Raw genomic sequence first — 19,097 nt, forward strand, 5'->3', positions numbered from 1 at the left:
GGTCTCTGTTTTCTTGCCGACTGCAAGCTAATGGCCATTTCCAGCTTCTAAAGGCTGCTGCATCCCTTGGCTCTTCAAAGCCATCAAGCGTGGATTGTGTCCTTCTTAAATCACATCTCAGTGACCTACTTTTCTGCTTCCCCTGCCACTTTTCAGGATGCCTGTGATTAGGGTCATCTTTCCATCTCAAGGTCTTTAACCTAAATCACATCTGCAAAGTCCCTTTTACCATGTAAGGTAACAGTCACAGGTTCCAGGGATTGGTGAATATCTTTTGGGGATCCATTATTCTGCTTACCACCAGCCACTATGTTTTGGAATTCTTTGTTACATATTAGTAGATAACAAGACCACGCTATGAGCTGTATCTTGACAATGCTGAGGACTTTGAACTTTACCTCAAAGGCTATGGGGAGACAGAGAAGTGTCCTTCTGAACATAGAGGTCAGTGTAACTGGTATTTTTGCAAGCTTGTCCTGCCAGTACTGTGGAAGTGGGGCCACAGCTAGCACACAGAGTGCCTTTGTGCAGATTATGTAATAACGACCCACTTTGGTGAATGACTGACAGAAAGGCAACCCTTAGGGCTGATGAAGTACCGAAAACGGAAAATGCCACTTCTCTCCAAGGACTCATGACTTTGCTTTCAAAGCTCAGGTCATACTTCAGCCCCATTCACCTTCTCCACAGGTGTCTTTTGCAGGGCACCTATGTGTGACAGCCCTGTGTAGAGAAACAATGGGAGACAAGAAATGCTAGAAGCAAAGAAACTGGATTGTGGGCTGTTGCAGAAATAGAGGAAAGACACAGAGGCAGGAGGTGGAGGGAAAAGGTCTCAAGTAAAACAGTGGTAGAATCTGGCAGTGGAAGAAAGGAGCCAGATTCAGGCAGTACCAAGGAGGTAGAATTCACAGGATTTGGTCAGTGGTAGAATACTCGAAGTAAAAGAGAGGAAGGGATTGAAAAGGATGCAAATGTGGTGATGCCATTCACCTGTCATAGGAGGAGGAGCAGGTCTTCTCCAAGATAATACTTTACTTATGGAGAAGTGAGATTTGAAAACCAGGGAGAAAACAATGAGAATGACAGCCCTTGAGTCTGGTGCCTTAAAACAATTGTCAATGTGGATGAAGAAATACTATTGCATGCTAGAATGTTTTGAAGTCCCCAAGGTCATCAAGACTGGATTTGGAGCGGACTGAAAGGAAAGCTCCAGAACTGATGAAAATGCTTTGATGGGACTCATCTTAACACACTTGAAGAGAGTTGACTCAGAATTTAGGGATCTCAGAAATCGAGAAGGATGGAGGTAGGAGAATGAGGAGAAAATGGAGGAGAAAAAAAGAAGGATAAGAAGACAGGAACAGGAAAATGTTTCAGGATAAAATCTAGGACAGTTTTCTTGTCAAAGAGAGAAAGATATATGAACACTCTCCTTAATTTTAGAACTGTGGTTTCTTCCTGCTTAAAAATCAGTTTCAGTAAATTTGCCTGCATTATTCTGTCAGAACCCAACTTCTAGGACTCCTCACTCTCCCTGGGTATATATGAAACTTGTGAGAAAAAATTCCACTCATATTGTCTTTCTTTACTTTCTCTGCAGAGGATACACCTCAGAGCTTCCCAAACCATGTCTAGCAAAAGGGGTTCAGGTATGCAAGGGAGATGTGGATTCCCTCAGCCCTTCCTTCTCATCCCACCCCACCTCCCTCAGGTCCTAGACTTTTCATTTCTAAAGATTTTTTCTTTCTCCCTTACTCTATTTTTCAAACTTTTTGTAGTGGGATCCATAATGAGAAATATAGTTTACATCACAACCATTACTTACTTGCAATGCACTCTGACATTTTGCATTCTATTCTCTTCCATTAAAATCAAAATTCTAGTCATGACTCACTGAATTGATTTCTTGACCCACAAAGGCATCATAAACTGCAATTTGAAAAACACACTACCCTTGACCTTACAATTAGCCTAAACTGCAGGCACCAACCCAAGATACAAATTTCAATTGTATCTTATACTGACCACCACTTCTTGTCTTTTTAGATCGTTTTCTCCTGCCCACTGGCAAATTATTTAATGCATCCCCCAGCTCCTCACATCTTTACTTCCCTCTTTATAGAGCATAGGTTTTATGATTAATTACCAGCATTACTAGCTTGTATAACCTTCATCTCCTTTGCCCCGCTTCTAACCCTTGCTCAAATCAAACACACCGCCACTTTCTCCAAACACTAATCTGAATAGCTGAATGGATAGAGAATAATCCTAACTATGCTCTTCTCTTTAATGCACTCTAAACCAAATTTTTATCCCTTCCACTCCACTGAAACTCCCTTGTCAAGTGCCCAGGAACCTCCCTCTTGCAAAATCCAATGGTCAATTCTCAGTCTTCAATTTGCTCAGCCTCTCAGCAGCATTTGGCCCAGTTGATATTCCCTCTTTATGGAAACACATTCTTCACTTGGCTTCTGGAACATCACACTCTCTTGGTTTTCCTTCTACTTAAATGCAGTTCCTTCTTTATTTCCTCCTTTTCCCAATCTCTAAATTTTTAGAGGTCTCTAGGGCCCTGACCTAAGTCCTCATATATTCTCTATGTATACCCTTTCCTTAAACGAGCTTACTTTAAAGACCATCTAGACCCTGATGGTTCCCAAATGTAAACCCCCAAACCCATCTCCCCATTAAGCATATCCAATCATGACTGACATCTCCAATGAATGTTTAAAAGGCATCACAGACTTCACATGTTCAAAGATCTCTTGATTTTCTCCCCACCCTCTAAACCTGCTCCTTCTCCAGTTCTCATCTTGATAAAAACACAGCAGTAATTTGAACTTGTGAAATAAAACTTGGATTCCAAATAAGTTATACTTCTAGTAAAGAAATTGAGAAAGTCTTTTTTAACTTGACTATTTAGCTGCCCTTTTCTGGTAACCTTTCTTTTTCTTTTTTTCATTCGTTCTGAAGCAGTCTTATTTCCCCCCAAAATGAATCATTTATTTGGTGTATGTACACTCTACATAACATCAAACAATGTTGGAGAAAGAGCATATAAATTTCCGTTTTACTGTACTCCTTTTCTCCATTCTTATTCTCAAAGTATTTCCAAATTACAGAAGGACATTCTTCTTATCCCATACTTTGAAAGTAAAATTTTACATCAGGCCAATATTTTAACCTTTTTTCTATGGCCAGCAACAGTGACAGCCATCTCATAGGCGCATGCCTGAAGAGGCTATCTCCTTCCATGTCTTTAAAGCCAAAAATCTCACTTAATCCTTCTGCACATTTTGAAGAAACTAAAAAGTGACCATAAAATTCAATAAACCATGCGAGTCTCAATATCATGAGTACACAAACCACTATCTTTTTTAGCAGTGTTGTGTACAAGGTGTGCAGGACATTTAGCAGACAAGATCTTTTCATTTTCTTTAGTAAGAAGTTTGTAGGCTAAATAGAATTTGCCAAAATTTACATTTGCTCTAACTGCCAAATATGCAGATAGGTGAGCTAGGTCTAGTTTGTATTTAAACAAGATATCAACAGTTGTCTGCTTAATGTTTGCAATGGTTTCATTAAATCTTCATAGAAATCCAGAAGAAGCCTTTCCAAAGCTGTGTTTCAAGTTAAAGTACATAAGACCTAGGGGAAACATTTTTTTGTTGCTACAGTTTGACATATAAATTTGATACATTGTAGAAAGCAAGGCTATCTGACACAATCAGCTCCATTCTGCAAGGAGCCAATACATAGTATCCAAATTTCTCCATTTTGCTTGCCTACATGTTGCAACCTCTGATTCAGAAAAGAGAGCAACCAGTAAGATAATGGGTGCTCTTTTCTAGTATTACGCCCAATGCTATTTTGACTGAAGGTTGGTGTCATTTGAGAGACGAAAAAGCCTTTCATTCAGAAGTTCTTGCCTGTCTCATCCCCGACCTGTGCGATTCAGTCTCGCTATGCACTTTCACACCTCCGTTTCCACCATGCCCAATTCCAAATCCTTTTCTACATACTGTGGAGTACTCTCTGTTTTGGTTATTTACCTCCTAATCCATCTGAACTCGTCCTTCCATTTGTCATTAAAATAACAATCATTTAGCTTTTTTCAGTAACGTCTGGGTCATACTGGCGTTCACATGGTAATCGTTCTCATTTTCATTGTCTAAACTCTTAGAGAATACGGTCATGACACAATGTTAAATATTAAACCAGCACTATTTCCATACGAAGCACAACAGTTAATCTACAGTCAGAGCCAAACTGTTAACGCTCACGACTACAAAGCACTCACTTCGCATGTTTAGGACGCATCCCTCAAGCGTGGTGCAACACTGGATGGCCCGTTACTGCGAGCCGAAATCCTTTTCTACATAAATCACGGTTGCCATTATCAGCGGCCCGGGGAAAAACAGCGACTGCAACTACAGAAGTCGGATAATATATGCTGTATCCATTTGACAATAAAATCCGTGTTCCTTTAAGCCCTCCTGGGGGTGGGGCTGTAGGGGTAAAGCTGTGACGTGGTTTTTTGTACTTTTCCCAACCTGCCGCACCCATCGTTTCTGCGTCGAAAACCCGGACTTTTCGCACCCCAGCAACAGGTTTCCCGGGAGGTGGGACTTTCAGTGCTAAAACCAGGACATTCCCCGGGCGAACCAAGACAGCAGGCAAACCAGGCTTCTCACTTCTTCCTGTTCCTGTGACCAAGGCTCTCATATACTAGCAGATTCCTAAGAGTTTGAACTAAGGACACCTTATTCTTTAAATCACCCAGTGCCCTATATCCAAGAACCCCCTTTGGACTTCCTAGGGACAGAGGAGTGATCAGAGAACACTGCAGACTGTTGAAAAACTAATGGGACTTGAGGAGGTGTTTTCTTAAAATGAGGAGAGACGGCTTTATGAGAAATTTGGGAGGGAGCAACGAGATAGAGCGGTAGCTGGAGACCGAGGCGTCGAGACAAGGAATTTTTTTGTTGTTTAAGATAGTAAACACTTTAAATACTGATGAGAAAGATCTGGTATGGAAGGAGAGAGGGATAGTAAGAGAGGAAGCGAGTCGGTTTCGTCTTCCATCGAGACAAAATGGATGGAAGCCGGGACAGGTAAGCGGACACGTTTCTGGGCAGGAAATTTAGGAATTTTTCCTTCCGATGTGAGAGGTGGAGGTCATCAGTTCAGAGAGGAGCGAAGACAGAGGATCAATAGCGACTTTCTTCATCTGATTCAGAATTTAGAAGCTGTTGCACAAAAGGAGAGCATTTCATTTTCAAGATTTTAAGTGAAATGAATCTAGAACGGGACTAGTTTAAGCAAAGTAAAATCCAGTGTTAAAAATATGTCTTGAGAAAACTTCGTCACCCGCCTCCTTAGCGCAGTAGGCAGCGCGTCAGTCTCATAATCTGAAGGTCCTGAGTTCGAACCTCAGAGGGGGCAGTGGCTTTTTCCTTCCGCCAAGAAGTTACCGCCGCTGTTCAGCATATTGTTCAGCATAAATCTACCTCTTGGCCATTGGGCAGGATGTATGTTGTCAAAAAGATTAAGTCTAAACTTTCTTCCTCCTAATTGGTAAATATAGACATAGATATTCTTCTTTGGTTCTTCTTTACATGTAATGACTTGGTATCTTCATCTCTAATAGACAAACTTTTCTCTAAGTTCCTCTGGTTTCTATTCCATTTTGGGACAGTATCCTTCTATTGGTGCAAATTAATTTACTGAAAAAATGAATGGACAGACAGATGAAAACCTGATATTCAATATTCCCAGAAAGTCTTGTTTTTTCCTCTTCGTATATATATGCAATCTCCTTGCCTTGGCCTCCCTGTATAATCTGATCCTAACTGGTTTCCCATCTGTACTGCACAGAATAGTGTTTCAAAAAAAATGCATGTCCACTGGGAACCTCAGAATATGACCTTATTTGGAAGTAGAGTCTTTGCAGATGTCATTAGTTAAATTAAGATAAGGTCATACTGGATTAGGGCGGGACCTAAATCCTGTGACTGGTGTTCTTATAAGAGATCACCTGAAGACAGAGAGAAACACATAGAGGGAAGAAGGCTATGTGAAAATGGAGGCAGAGATTGAAGTTATGCTGTCACAAGCCAAGGAATACCAAGGATTGCCAGCAACCACCAGAAGCTGAGAAGAGGCAACAAAGGATTCTTCCCTAGAGCCTGGAGAGGAAGCAGAGCCCAGTCAATACCGTGATTTTGGACTTTTGGCCTCCAAAACTGTGACAAAATTAATTTCTGTTGTTTTAAGCCACACAGTTTGTGGTAATTTGTTATGGCTGCCCTAGGAAACTAATATACCATTCCCTCTCTCACTCACCAACCTCCTATCATATCAACTCGACCTGTTTTATTTTCTTCATAGGGTTTATTACTGTATGAAGTTGTCTTATCCTTTTATTTGTTTAACACCATTATTGTCTATTCCCCACCCACCCCCTTGGACTGTAAATTCCATAAGAGTCATCACTGGTCTGTTTTATCCACTCCTGTATTTCCAGTGCCTAGAAGAGCCTCTGACAAACAATAAACACTTGTCAAATCAATCAATTAATTAATTAGCATATCAAATGTTATTCTTTTCCTTCCATATTTCCTATCACTATATTACTCCAATCAACATCTCAAATTTGGATTTTTGCAATAATCCCCTCAGGAAACACACCTACTGAAATTCATCCTGCAGAGCATACCTCTCTGGCCTAGTTTGTGCTGGAAAAAGAGAGGGCAATACTTGGGCTGCTCCTGCAAAATGGCTGGACCTCAGAGAGTCTGTATTTCAGGACAGCTCTCTCAACAGTTCATTCTGGTACAGACTTAAGGAGGCATATAATAGAAAACATCTTAACTGTTTCTTCTGGACCCTCAGCCTCTGATCGCAGGAGCCTGCATCTGCCACAGTTTAAGAGATGCAGTTAAGGATTTGAGAGAGGCCAAAGAGCTGGATTGCCTGGCTGTTCGGGCAGTTCCTTAGAGAATACTTGGTTTTTGTTGGAGCCATCACTATTCAGAATCTGTTCCTCTCCTTTGTAGAATCAGAAACTATTTTTTGATTCACCCAGAGGTTTTCAGGCTTGCAGGATCGACTCACAATAACCAAATGTCAGAGACATTTCAAGCCCGAGTGTGAACATATTATAGCCATATTAGTGGTTGATCAACATATTCTTTCCATTGTAAAATAAACTCGACAGTGGAAAGCAAATAATTTTAGAAGGTTGCTCTGTACACCTGAAATTGGAGTAATGGAAGCAATAAAGTATTAATGACTATGATGTCAAGCAATGATGGTCTGGTGCATTCACCATCAAAAAGCTAAACGAAACCAAGCAAAGCTGACTTAAAGTTGTGTTGGCTCATGTGGTTGCCTCTGGGTAGAGATGCAAACATGGATTTCTGATCATAGCATGCTATTTTCCTAAGCAAGGTTACAATACCATTGGTTAGATGGTTTAACCATCTAGTTCTGTTTAATTTTTACCTTTGTTACCTTTATTGAACTTGGATGTCCAGAAAAGCCTCCTCAGCACTCATTTACCAATCACCTCCTGAGTAGATCACTTCTACTTCACTCTTAGGGAATTCCACAAATGGCCAACCACATCCTTTACAAAAGAATGGAGTAACTTCACTCTGGCTTTGTTTTTTTAGTTAAATGGGATTAACAGGCAAAGAATATGGTTCTGGCACAAAACCATGTACTCTAAGGTGCTCCTTAAATGTTAGTTCTCTTCACAAAGCCTGGGGCCATCTTAATGTAGAGGTCCCACGCATTGATCTCACTATCTGTAGTTTGCATGAGAGTCGTTTACCCATATGTGGGCTGAAATATTTGACCCTAAATGTTTTTCGGTCGTTTATTACAACCTATGTAATCTATCCCTGTCTTGTATAAAATGAGCTGTATTTTGCAAATGTGCAGTTGGAGTCTAAAAACCAGGACCTACGCCCGAACAGGGACTTGAACCCTGGACCCTCAGATTAAAAGTCTGATGCTCTACCAACTGAGCTACCCGGGCCCCTTGAAATGGTTTTTTTCCTCTGTGATCTAGTGTGAAGCAAAGTACATGAACAAAGTTGTAATGTTTTTCTTTTATAATTCTGTCCATGGTCCTTTTCCTTATTCCTAACTCCATCCTCGCCCGTTTGAATATGGCTCACGACTATTTCCGCCCCCAGCTCATGGAAAAAAGGAACTCCCGTCCTTCTGTAATGTAACTTAAACAATTACTTCTAAAAGTTGTATATAACTAGAGTGGTAATCACCTGGGCAGTCTTGTCCTTTATCTTCAAAATTTGTGCTCCAGTCTCTCCCCAGATTTTAAGAATGCCTAGCACAAGAGTTCTCAATTAACAGGTTTTGAGAAATTATCTTGAGCAAGGAGCTCTGCTTTGCCTTCAGTTTACAGCAGTGGAAAGCCACCACCTCTGCCCTCGCAGAGTTTACCCTTTAGAAAGGAGAAACAGCCAGTAAAGGATGAATTACACCATAACTGTTTAAAGAGCCATTGAGATAAATGCTATCAAGAAAAAGCACAGGTTACCAGATGTTTACAGAAACGAACAAGTATAATCTCATGACCTGACTGTCCAAATTAACTGAGACAATGCAAGTAAACTCTTGGAATAGTGTCTGGGACATGCTAACAGTTCAAGGGAAAGTTAGGTGTTAACATCATTATTACTCCTATTGTTCCAAAGTAGCAGATCAGTTAGAACATCGTATGTAATCATTTTTTTGGTGCCACCACAGACAAATTACTTAATCTCTCATCCACTGTCCTCCTTTAAATCTCAGAATAGAAATTTCTTCCTCAAAGGCTGGGTTTAACACAATGACTGTCACTGTGGTACATTTCTAATTATGTAGTTATTCATGCCACTATTCAAAAATGGATTTGAGGTGGTCTACACAACTACACTATAATAAGATAAAATGGAAAATGTTAATAGACTTAAATCAGGATAAAAGGAGGATAGAGGTAGAAAACTAAGATAAGACAAAATTATGCACACTATAAGTGCTCCCCACCCCACATCTCCAAGAGAGTGGATTATAAGGGGAAGTGACCTCTTCCGGGGGATAAGAGAAGAGTTATCCCAGGAAGTGATGTTTTAACTGAGAACTGAAGGCTTAGTAGTAACTAGTTGGATAAAAATATGGCTCCAGCATTCCAGGAAGAGCAAAGAGCAGAGCACTTTTAGAGAACTGAAGGAAGGCCTGAAGTGCTTGAGTGCAGACAGCTTGGGAGAGTGTTGATGGAGGTAGGGGGTGAGGTAGCCAGGAAGGCAGGGACAGATCAGAGACTGACAGCCTCTGAGGTTATGGCTAGGAGGGCAGAGTGCAGACTTCACCCTTGCAGCAATATAAAGTCATTGGAGATTTTAAGCGGGGAGGAACGACGTGATCAGAGACAATTTCAAAAAGATTATGCCAGTTTCATGTAAAGAATAGGTCAGAGTGGGGCAAGAGATGATGCAAAAACACAAACTAGGCCACTGTGTGGTACAAGGCCATGCAGACTTGACCTGGTGACCATATGGAGGTGGAGAGGAATGGTGCAGAGAGACTGGGGAACATTTAGAGGGAAGCAGAAGCTCGGGCCCAGACTGTCCCTGGGGACTCAGAGAGTAGGAGGTGTCAAGGTGATTCATTCCTCTCAGTAGCTCATTTCCCTAATAAGCTCTTTACTGGGAAAGGCAGAAATAAAGCAGATTAAGAAAAGGCACTTTGGACGTTTTCAGAGTTCTCTGGAAAGCACGGGGTGTTTGCTCTGCTCTTGATCTGCTTTGTGGAAATCTGAGGCAACTGCTTCCAGTACTGACCAGTAGGCAAGCTCTGAGTGATCAGACAAAAACAAGGAGAATCTTGGGAGAAAGTGACCTCTCCAGCAACAGTCAACATGGAATAACTGGATACCGGCAAAGCATGTCCTAGGCCTGGGCTTCCAAAATGTTATTCAATTGATTGCATTCAGATCTCCTGGGGTTGCTGTTAAAAATCCAGATTTTCAGATTCCATCTCACACCCAATGAATCAGACTATCCTAAGTATGATGCCAGGGGAATCTCTCAAGTGACTCAGTTGTACAGTCAAATTTAGAAATCCAAGTATGTGAGTTAATTATCACTGTGAAACAACGACAAAATTAGTGATTTAAAACAACATACATTTTTTACCTTGTCATTTCTAAGTGTAAGGAGTCCAGGCCCCTCTCAACTGGATCTTCTGCTTCAGAGTCTCTCACAAGACATCAGCCAGGCAGGGCTGGGATCTCATCTGAAGGCTCAACTTGGGAAGGGTCCACTTTCAAGCTCATGTGGCTACTGGTAAATTTAGTTCCTCAAGGCCTATTGAACTGAGGACCTCAGTTTCCAGCTAGATGTTGGCTGGAGGCTGCCCTAAGTTGTTTGCCACATGGACTTCTACAACATGGCAGCTTGCTTCATCGGAGAGTACAAGCCAAGAAGACAATAGAAAAAGTCTGCCAACAAGACAAAAATCACAGTCTTATGAAACCTAATCATGGAAGTGGCATCCCATCACATTTGCCATGTTCTATTGATTAAAAGTAAGTCATCATAACCAGTTTACACTCTAGGAGAGGATTACACAAGAGAGTGAATCCCAGGAGTCGGGGATCACTGGAGGCCATCTTATAGTCCACCTGCCATACCAGGTTTCAAAAAATGCAAGTATAACTCCATGATCTGAGTTTTAAAGTTAAACGAGATAATGTAAGCAAAGTTCTTGGAATGGTGCCTGCAGTATAGTAACAATTCAATATATGTCAGTTATTATTACTATTATTACAGTAAAATAATACTGTATTTTGGTTATGTCATCAGGAATAAGCAATTTCTTCCTCAGATGGTTGTGCTTAGAACAATCATTGGCACATTGCACGTTTATGCCATTACTTAAAACTGGATGGGGAAAGCTAAAAAACCAAAATATAATAAAATAGAATTCTGTTAATAGAGTTAAGTCAGAATAAAATAAAGGTAAAGTGGAATTAGAAGATTAAGATGATATCAGAGGGAAAGAAAACTATGCACCCTATAAGACCCCAGAAATCTATTAAAATTGAGACCTGGCACACAGTAGGTGGTAAATAAATGTTATTTTCTCCTCTTCTCACTTTATGTGTCTTAAAGGCAGGGCCTATGTCTTTCCTGTCTTTAAATTTATTCCCTCTTCCTCGTTTGCACATGCTAGGTAACCAATAGCTGTGAGTTGAATGAACTGATTAAAGAATAACAGTTCATGAGAGAAGTGAAGTACTAAAACAATGAATTTCCCAACACCACTGCCAGCTATTCCAGGGGAAAGGAAAAGGAAGAGAATTTAAGGAATGACTTTAAGAAAATGAATACGCCTACTGTTGTGGGCCAAATTGTGTCTTCCTCAAAATTCATATGTTGAAGCCCTAAACTCCAGTACCTCTGAATGTGAGATAAGAAATGATTAAGTTAAAATGAGGCCAGTAAGATGGGCCTTAATTCAATCTGACCATGTCCTTATAAGACGAGGAAATTTGGACATGCAAAGAAACACCAGGGATATGAGTGAAGAGAGGAAAGATCATGGGAGGACATGATGAGAAGGCGGGCATCGCCAAGCCAAGGAGAAAGTTCTCAGAAGAAATCAAACCTGCTGACACCTTGATCTGGGACTTCCAGCCTCCAGAACCATAAGAAAATAAATTTCTATTGTTTAAGGCACCCAATCTGTGGTATTTTGTTATGGTAGCCCTAGCAAACTAATACAGCTACACAGAGGGGTCTCCATTGATTTCACATTTTTATTTTTACAACACATAAAGTAATCAAAGATGGATTTATATGAGCTAAGAATAGTACAAAGGGCTAGTGGAACAAACAACTGGATTGATTCACTATTTGGGAGTTGAAGAGGACTGTCATATTAACATACACCAAGAGAAACCAGAATTGTTTGTCTCCTATTTGTTCTCACCATGTCTGCCATGGAGAATGATCTTCAACCTGGAGTGTACAAACAATTCCATATACTTAGACCAATGGAGGAGTAGAGGGAAATGTGGTTAGGGAGTAAAGGTGGACAGAAACCAGATGAGGAGGTGCTGTGTGTGCCCTGCCTGAGACTTAGAATGTTTTTTCTAAAAGTTTGAGGAGATTTTGAAACGTTTTAAACAGAAAAGTGACATGGTTGTACTTGCATTTTAGGAAGATCACTCTGGCATACATGTGGATGAATTGGAGGGAGATGATCCAAGGAGACCAGGCAGCAGTCTCTCTCGAGAATTCTAGTGATAAGGAACAAAGTTAGGTAACAGCCTGAAGGACTTGGACACTGATTGGATCTGGGGTAATTAAGTTAGAAAGCAGGTCTAGGATGACTCCCAAGCTTCTAACTGGGGAGACTGGGTTGCTAGAATAACCTAAGAGAGAAACCCTAGGAATAAGAGTAGTTGAAGGAGTATAGAGTGTGAGGGTTTTCTGTGTGGAGTGTGAGAGATCCAAGCAGAGATTTCCTGCAAGCTAGTGGAGCTCAGTAGAACCCTCTGGACTACAGGGATAAATCTGGGGATAGACAAGGCCATTGATTTTAATGAGGTCACTCGAAAATCCTTCAGGGAAGAAAACAGAGCACTGAGGAGGGAGCCGTGAGAAATCCTGATAGGTAAACAGAGAGGGGAAGGGGTGTTCTCTGAGGAGACCGAGATGACCCAGTCAGAGATGTAGGAAGACAATACAGAGAGAGTAATACCTCATCAGTTCAGGAAGAGAGTGATTCAAGAAGGGTGTGGTCAACAGTGTCAAATGATATTAAGAGACATTTTATATACTTGGTTAAGAGTTGATTGTCTGTCATGTCTCACCAAAGTATAGTAAACTCCATGAGAGCAGGAGCATTTTCTGTTGTGTACAGTGCTGTACCTCTAGCCCCTATGTGTCAGTTAAGGTCTAGTTAAGAAATAACAGCGGGTATTTCAACTGGGAACACTGTGGTAACCCAGAGATAATAACTACTGAAAAGAGCTACCACCTTCTAGGGCTGGGGAAACAAAACGGAAGAGGTTGGGACCTCTGAGAAATGGCATAAAGAGAACGGAGGTTGGAATCAACTGCCACTGTTGGAGCCATCTTGACTGGAATGGCAAAAATCAGAAAAACAGTTCCTCTTCTCTTCTCCTGCCTTCTAGTCTCCCTCCAGTTCCTCTTATGCACAGAACCTAAGAGAAAGCAAAGGTTTGGGAAATGTAATTCGCAGATGTTCAGCCCCAACATCACAGAAGAGTATTCAAGTGTGGATTTGAGGCTGAGGGAGAATAGATTAACAGCGAGGGACACAGCTTTGAACAGTGCTTGGCACATAGTAGGTGCTCAGTAAATATCTGTTGATAATTTCCCACTCAATAAGCTGAAATGTTAAGAGCAGGATATCAAATACCAATCTTATTCATTTTTATTTGAGTCAGGTGCTTATCTTGAGTCTCTAAATATCATTTCTTCTTGTTTCTCTTTTTACTCTTTCCTGTATCTTGTAGTTTGGATGACCTAGGGATCCAGTCAAGAGCACTGGAAGCAGGAAATGCAATGAGATTGAAGGAAAAATAATTTTTTTTCTTTTTCATGTAGAATATCATTGGTGATCTGGTGGTAAGCAATTCCAGAAGAACGGCAAAAGATAACCAATCAATAATCAATAAAAAATGCATTGCACGCATACTACACCTTCCACATCCCTGGTACAACCCTCCATCCTCTCCTCCCTCTCAGTCAGAAAGTTTCTTGACCCTGATGTTTTTGTAACAAAGACAACTGCCAAGCATATCTGAAAGGCATTTGAAAAATCTCCTAGCCCTATCTACTACAATTGGTACAAAAAGAACACGAAAAATTTTGGAGTATTTAATTTTAGTGAAAATCACTATTTTGTGTCTGAACTGGTGTTACATAGTTCGGTTAAACAGCAAATTACCCGTTCAGTCTCATCAAAGAAATTACCTCGGATGTTTTGAAAAGACATAGTGTACACTTTTCGATGGAAAAAAATAGACAAAGAACAAAGATTCGTTAACCTACAGTACTTCATTGTCTCGAGTCTTTTCGGTTAATATTAAGGGAGGAAAGAAAAGATACGCTGCCCCCTCTGAGGTTCGAACTCAGGACCTTCAGATTATGAGACTGACGCGCTGCCTACTGCGCTAAGGAGGCAACTGTCCCTCCCCCTTGCATAAAAGACCTACCAGCATCATTGTAAGAAAGAATTTTTTTTTTTTATATACTGTGAATCACAGTGTTTCAAAATAAGGCGGAACTGTGATTTAAATTGGGTCTAAAATATGTCGAGTTTGGATGCCAAAGCCACGCAGAACAAGGCAAGGGCCGACTACCCGCCCAGCCCCCTCTCCCCTGCGGACTTTTCTGCGAAGACTTTAGGGACTGTGAGAGCAACTGAGCCCGGACCTTGGGGGAGTTCTGCTCCGATATCAGCAAGGCCCGGGGAGATAGGCCGCCTTCTGTAAGGCAAACAAGACTTGAGTAGCCAGGACTGCCTCCCTCGTGAGGTTCCGCGGAGGAGCTCGGTCCCCTGAGATGCATCAAGGAGGGCGGGGGAGGGGGCCTCAAGATTCTTTCCTCCTTTCTGCTTAGCAGCTCCCGGGCTCAAACCCAACGCAAAGACTTGCTCACTCCTGAAGACCGGGGGCTTACTCGCTGGAGTCCAGGTGAATCTGTAGCCCGCAGCTTCCACTGGAACTCTTAGTCTGCGTGACCCCTTTTTCCTGTGTTGATGACAAACAGGACAGGAGGCTCCTTCCGCGCCACCTGCGGCGTCCCTGTTCAGGCTCAACTTGGGAGCCGTGAGAAAGCGAAGCGTCGGGAGTCAGGCGGGTCAGGGGGTTCTCGGGCTGTGCTGGGAGTGGGGAGCAGAAGGCTGGAGGAAGGGCCTGCGGGGAGGGCGCGAGCGGCAAGGGAAAGGGAGGAAAGAACTAGAAACGGGCGATGTTCAGGTCCGGGGAAGTGCTAACAGAACGCTGCCCAGTGGGCGGTAGCGTGGCCGAGCGGTCTAAGGCGCTGGATTAAGGCTCCAGTCTCTTCGGAGGCGTGGGTTCGAATCCCACCGCTGCCAAGGCTTTCTTTTTTTTTTTTTAACATGCTTCCCTCTTGGCCAGGTAGATGTTTTTCACGCCCAGTGTAGATATTTCTCAGAAGCTTCAAGTTCAGGCAGGTTCCTCTCCTCCTACCACTTCTCTTTTCCCAGAGGCCAGAGATAACACCCATACGCACTGTCTACAAAACAGTGTCCACCACATGATACGCCTTCAATTAACAAAAAGTTAATGAGTATCTACTGCGCGTGTGATATTTACTCCTTTATTGTATTTTCACCACCCAGAAGTATCCAATATATAACAGACCTCTACTTAATTCATTCGTTTATTTAAAAAGATTATTCTGCTCCTACTATGCGCCAGCTACTTACTTAGGCCCGGATGATACAGCAGTAGTTACTTATTACATTATTCAATAAATGATGGACAAATAAATGGCTGTCTCCGTGAATCCGCTTGCAGCTGGAGACAGTTCCCGCCCGGCTGCTGTTCTTCTCAGCATCCCCACAGCCTTCTCATTTCACATTTTGAACCCTAATTATGCTGATCTGAGCTGTGGCAACTCTACGCAAGGCACCTCGCCTTACCATTCAACTGTCCCTCAAATCACACCAACTAGAGGGGCTCCCGCCCCTCTGCGCTGGTCTCTGCGTCTTCCCCTGGGCACCCTCTGTCTTTGCTCCGAGCAGTTCCCTCTTCCCTTAACGCTTATTATCCTCTAGTCCTCAGTTTGGAAATTGCTTTCTCCTGAAAGCCTCCCTTGATCTCTCCCTCCAGAATTACAATTAGGCACTAGGATATGGAGGGGAACAAGAGAGAGGGTTCCTGCCCTGGTGCCTAGTAGGGAAGACAAGCATTAGAGCATAATGGCCCCAAGGTGACATAATTTCCACTGTAAAGAATAAGATTGAACTATGAATGACATCTTAGATATATTGTTACCAAAAGAATGTTACCCAATAGAACTGATGGTGCTCAGGGCAAGCTACCCCAGGAGACACCACTCTGGTATGCGGATTATTTCGAGCTGAAGCCAATAAAGACTCAGAGAACTCAAGAAGAATATTTGAGTTTCCTCTCCCAAACTGCCTAAAGAATTTAAAACAAAAGATCTGTTTCAGGAAGGAGTTATTATCATGATGGCTGTAAAGATAATGTAGGATAGAGGTTACAATAGGAAAGGCACCAAGCCCCTTTTATCAAAAACTCTGTCTCTCCCTGACTGCAATATCTATAGATGACCCTGAAAAGAATTGTCTTCCTGGCCTCTGAAGTCCCAGACCACTACCCACCCCCAACACATTCCTCACCTTTAGCTGCAATACTTAAGCAAGCAGCTTAGACAGAGGGATGAGTTGCTCATTTCTGAGTTTCTCCCATGTATACATGTTATTAAACTTAGTATTATTTTCTCCTGCTAACCTGTCTTGTTAATTATTTGGCCAGCCATAAGAACCTTAAGGAAAAGGGCAGAGGGAGATTCTCCCTCTTCCCCCGACAGTACAATGTGTAGAAGGACACACTTCAAATTGTTCCCAGTGATAACAGTGTCAGAGGACAGGGAAGTGGGAAGATTATAAATTTTACTTTAGACACTTCTGTCTGAGTTGTTAGAATGAGTGGATATTTACTTCATAAGTTGAATGAGTGAATTCACGGATTCATAAATGAATTTTTTAAAATCCCAATCTGATAAATACAGCAAAGGGGAAATGCAGTGTGCTGGGGAGTATGCAGCAGGCCTCAGCTCAGCCCTCCCTTCCTCTCGCATGCTTTCCTCATTGCTACCCGCCCTTAATTGGGTATTCCTGTTGGTTTCCATTGGGTATGCTCTGTTATCACTCAATACGTGACTTATTTTAGTGATTACCATAACTTTTGTAAATTTCTGTGTAATTGTCTGTTTTTCCCCATGCATCATAAGCTTTGTGAGATATAGAACCATATTTCACTTGCTTCCCCACCTCATGAAAACTAAATAAATATTTGTGGTAAGTTTCAATGGATAAATCAATACATAAAAGAATATCTTTCTAACCTGTGACGTGAACATGGTATACAGAGCTGAGGAGCCAGGAAGAGCCTGAGATCTTCAGTTTTAGATAGAGTCAGTGTTCTGTAGCCCCATTTCTACAGGACACTCCAGCTGAACTTGGTTTTGGACTGCTGATTATGCCACACTGCCTTGCTCTTTCTGGATTCAGCTCTGTTACAGGTGACTGCAAACCATCCTTGCTTAGGTTACCAGGGAAGTGAATTGCTTCTGGATTGTGGGACCCAGTCATCTCTTCCCCTAGTCATTCCCCTCAGTGGTCTTCATTTGTTTGCATTCACCTTGAGATATTTGTGAACCAACCATGGGCAATTGCAAGGGAAAAGTACAGCCTTCTGAACTCCAGACTCAAGAACAAATAAACCAACCCATGGTGATCTGGCCTATTTTCCAGGTCTTTACCCACTATCCTTTCCTGGGGGATAAATGTGCTAAGGTTGAAAAAGTGGTCATCTAAGCCCCTTCTTCCTTGCCTATCCTCAGAGAGCAATTTAAATCTTATCGTTGAATAGTGGGCTTTTGAGGTTCTGATATCATTTTAAAACCAGTGGATCTTTTTCTTTTTCTTTAAGAAATAAGGTTGTAGCTCGTGGAATAAAAAGCATCCCACCTCTGCTGGGGAAGAAAGACTTTCTCTGTTATTCACCTGGATCTGACACAGCTTAGACCATCTTTTAAGGCTAGGAGACTCATGAAGCTAGAATGGAGAGTTTATGTGTGTGGAGGGAGTGGATAGACACTTAGGAGAACTTAATAGTCACCTAGCCAAAAGTCTTTGAATTTTACAGCTTCCATCTCCACCTCCCAAACCATATATTCACTTCAACCCATATTTATTGAGCAGCTATTTTGTGACAGGCACCTTGCTTGGTTGGAGATACAACAAAAGAATGAATGCCAAAAAATCGTTCAGGGATTCCTTAGCAATTCAACCTTGGGAGACTACCAGAGGCACATTAAGAATAAATGGCCAATAATTAATATTTACATTGACTAAAGTAGTAATTTATACCCAAGTATGTCTTCCAGTCGTGCTACATATATGATCTTTTTGTTATATGTTGTTCTTATGGTTATTTGGAAATAATCATGTTATCTTAATAAAGTTGAGATTTAGAAAAATGAATGACCCTGCCCAGTACTCTGACATCCTCTCTTGGTCACCCACACCCAAGGACACCTATCTATGGAGCCATATGAACACTGGAATGTTCACCCGGGAGCTGGGACCTGGAAAGGCAAACAAACAAACAAAAAAATGCAATAGCCATCCCCTTTAGACTTGTCAGATTTAGCCTATGGAGAGAAGAAAAAAGAAACCCTCAAAAAAGCCTCAAGCTGGGATATCCTACTGAATATTCATTCACTCGTTCTTTCATTCATTCATTCACTCATACTTTCATCTATGCGTTCATGCAACAAGCATTGATTACGCTTCTACTGTGTACCAGACCTTGGGGTGTCAAAGAGGAATGAGACCCGGTCCCGCACTTAGGGCATTTTGGAGTGAGGCCAGATTTTAAAATTTCAAGCCTGTGGTTGCAACTGAGCGGGAAGCACCAGGAAACTCCCAGGTTGCTCTAGAGGTGTCTGCAGGTATTCTAGAATGAATAAGTAAAGCCGTAGTAAGGAGATGTTATATTTTTCTTTTCGTCCTTTCGAACAGTGAGATTAAAATCCAATTTGCCCTTGCTTGGTTCGGAAATGAAAGCAAAACCAAAACCGCCAGAAATAACAATATTCTTGGATCAGGACCCTCCCCTGCCTCTGACGTCGAGGGAAAGAAACTTGGGAAGAAGGTGCGGTGGAAACAATCAGTGAAAGCCCCCTCGCCACCCACCTCCCATTCTTGTGTTTGGCTTTTCCATCGCCCTGCGGTTGAAAAGTGCAGAGATTTTCCATCCAAAGAAAATT

At 41.9% G+C, this 19,097-nt stretch overlaps 4 non-coding genes across 4 annotated transcripts; 2 read left to right on the forward strand and 2 right to left on the reverse strand.

The window, feature by feature from the left end:
* The first annotated feature begins 5,375 nt into the window (after window positions 1-5,375).
* Window positions 5,376-5,448, forward strand: TRNAM-CAU (transfer RNA methionine (anticodon CAU)). The gene has a single exon. It is a non-coding gene; the product is annotated as a tRNA-Met (tRNA).
* A 2,526-nt stretch (window positions 5,449-7,974) lies between these two features.
* TRNAK-UUU (transfer RNA lysine (anticodon UUU)) lies at window positions 7,975-8,047 on the reverse strand. Its single transcript has one exon. It is a non-coding gene; the product is annotated as a tRNA-Lys (tRNA).
* A 6,111-nt stretch (window positions 8,048-14,158) lies between these two features.
* Window positions 14,159-14,231, reverse strand: TRNAM-CAU (transfer RNA methionine (anticodon CAU)). Its single transcript has one exon. It is a non-coding gene; the product is annotated as a tRNA-Met (tRNA).
* An 834-nt stretch (window positions 14,232-15,065) lies between these two features.
* On the forward strand, window positions 15,066-15,147 carry TRNAL-AAG (transfer RNA leucine (anticodon AAG)). The gene has a single exon. It is a non-coding gene; the product is annotated as a tRNA-Leu (tRNA).
* Window positions 15,148-19,097: the final 3,950 nt, after the last annotated feature.

Source organism: Diceros bicornis, chromosome 14, assembly GCF_020826845.1.
Source record: "Diceros bicornis minor isolate mBicDic1 chromosome 14, mDicBic1.mat.cur, whole genome shotgun sequence".
Taxonomy (NCBI): Eukaryota; Metazoa; Chordata; class Mammalia; order Perissodactyla; family Rhinocerotidae; genus Diceros; species Diceros bicornis.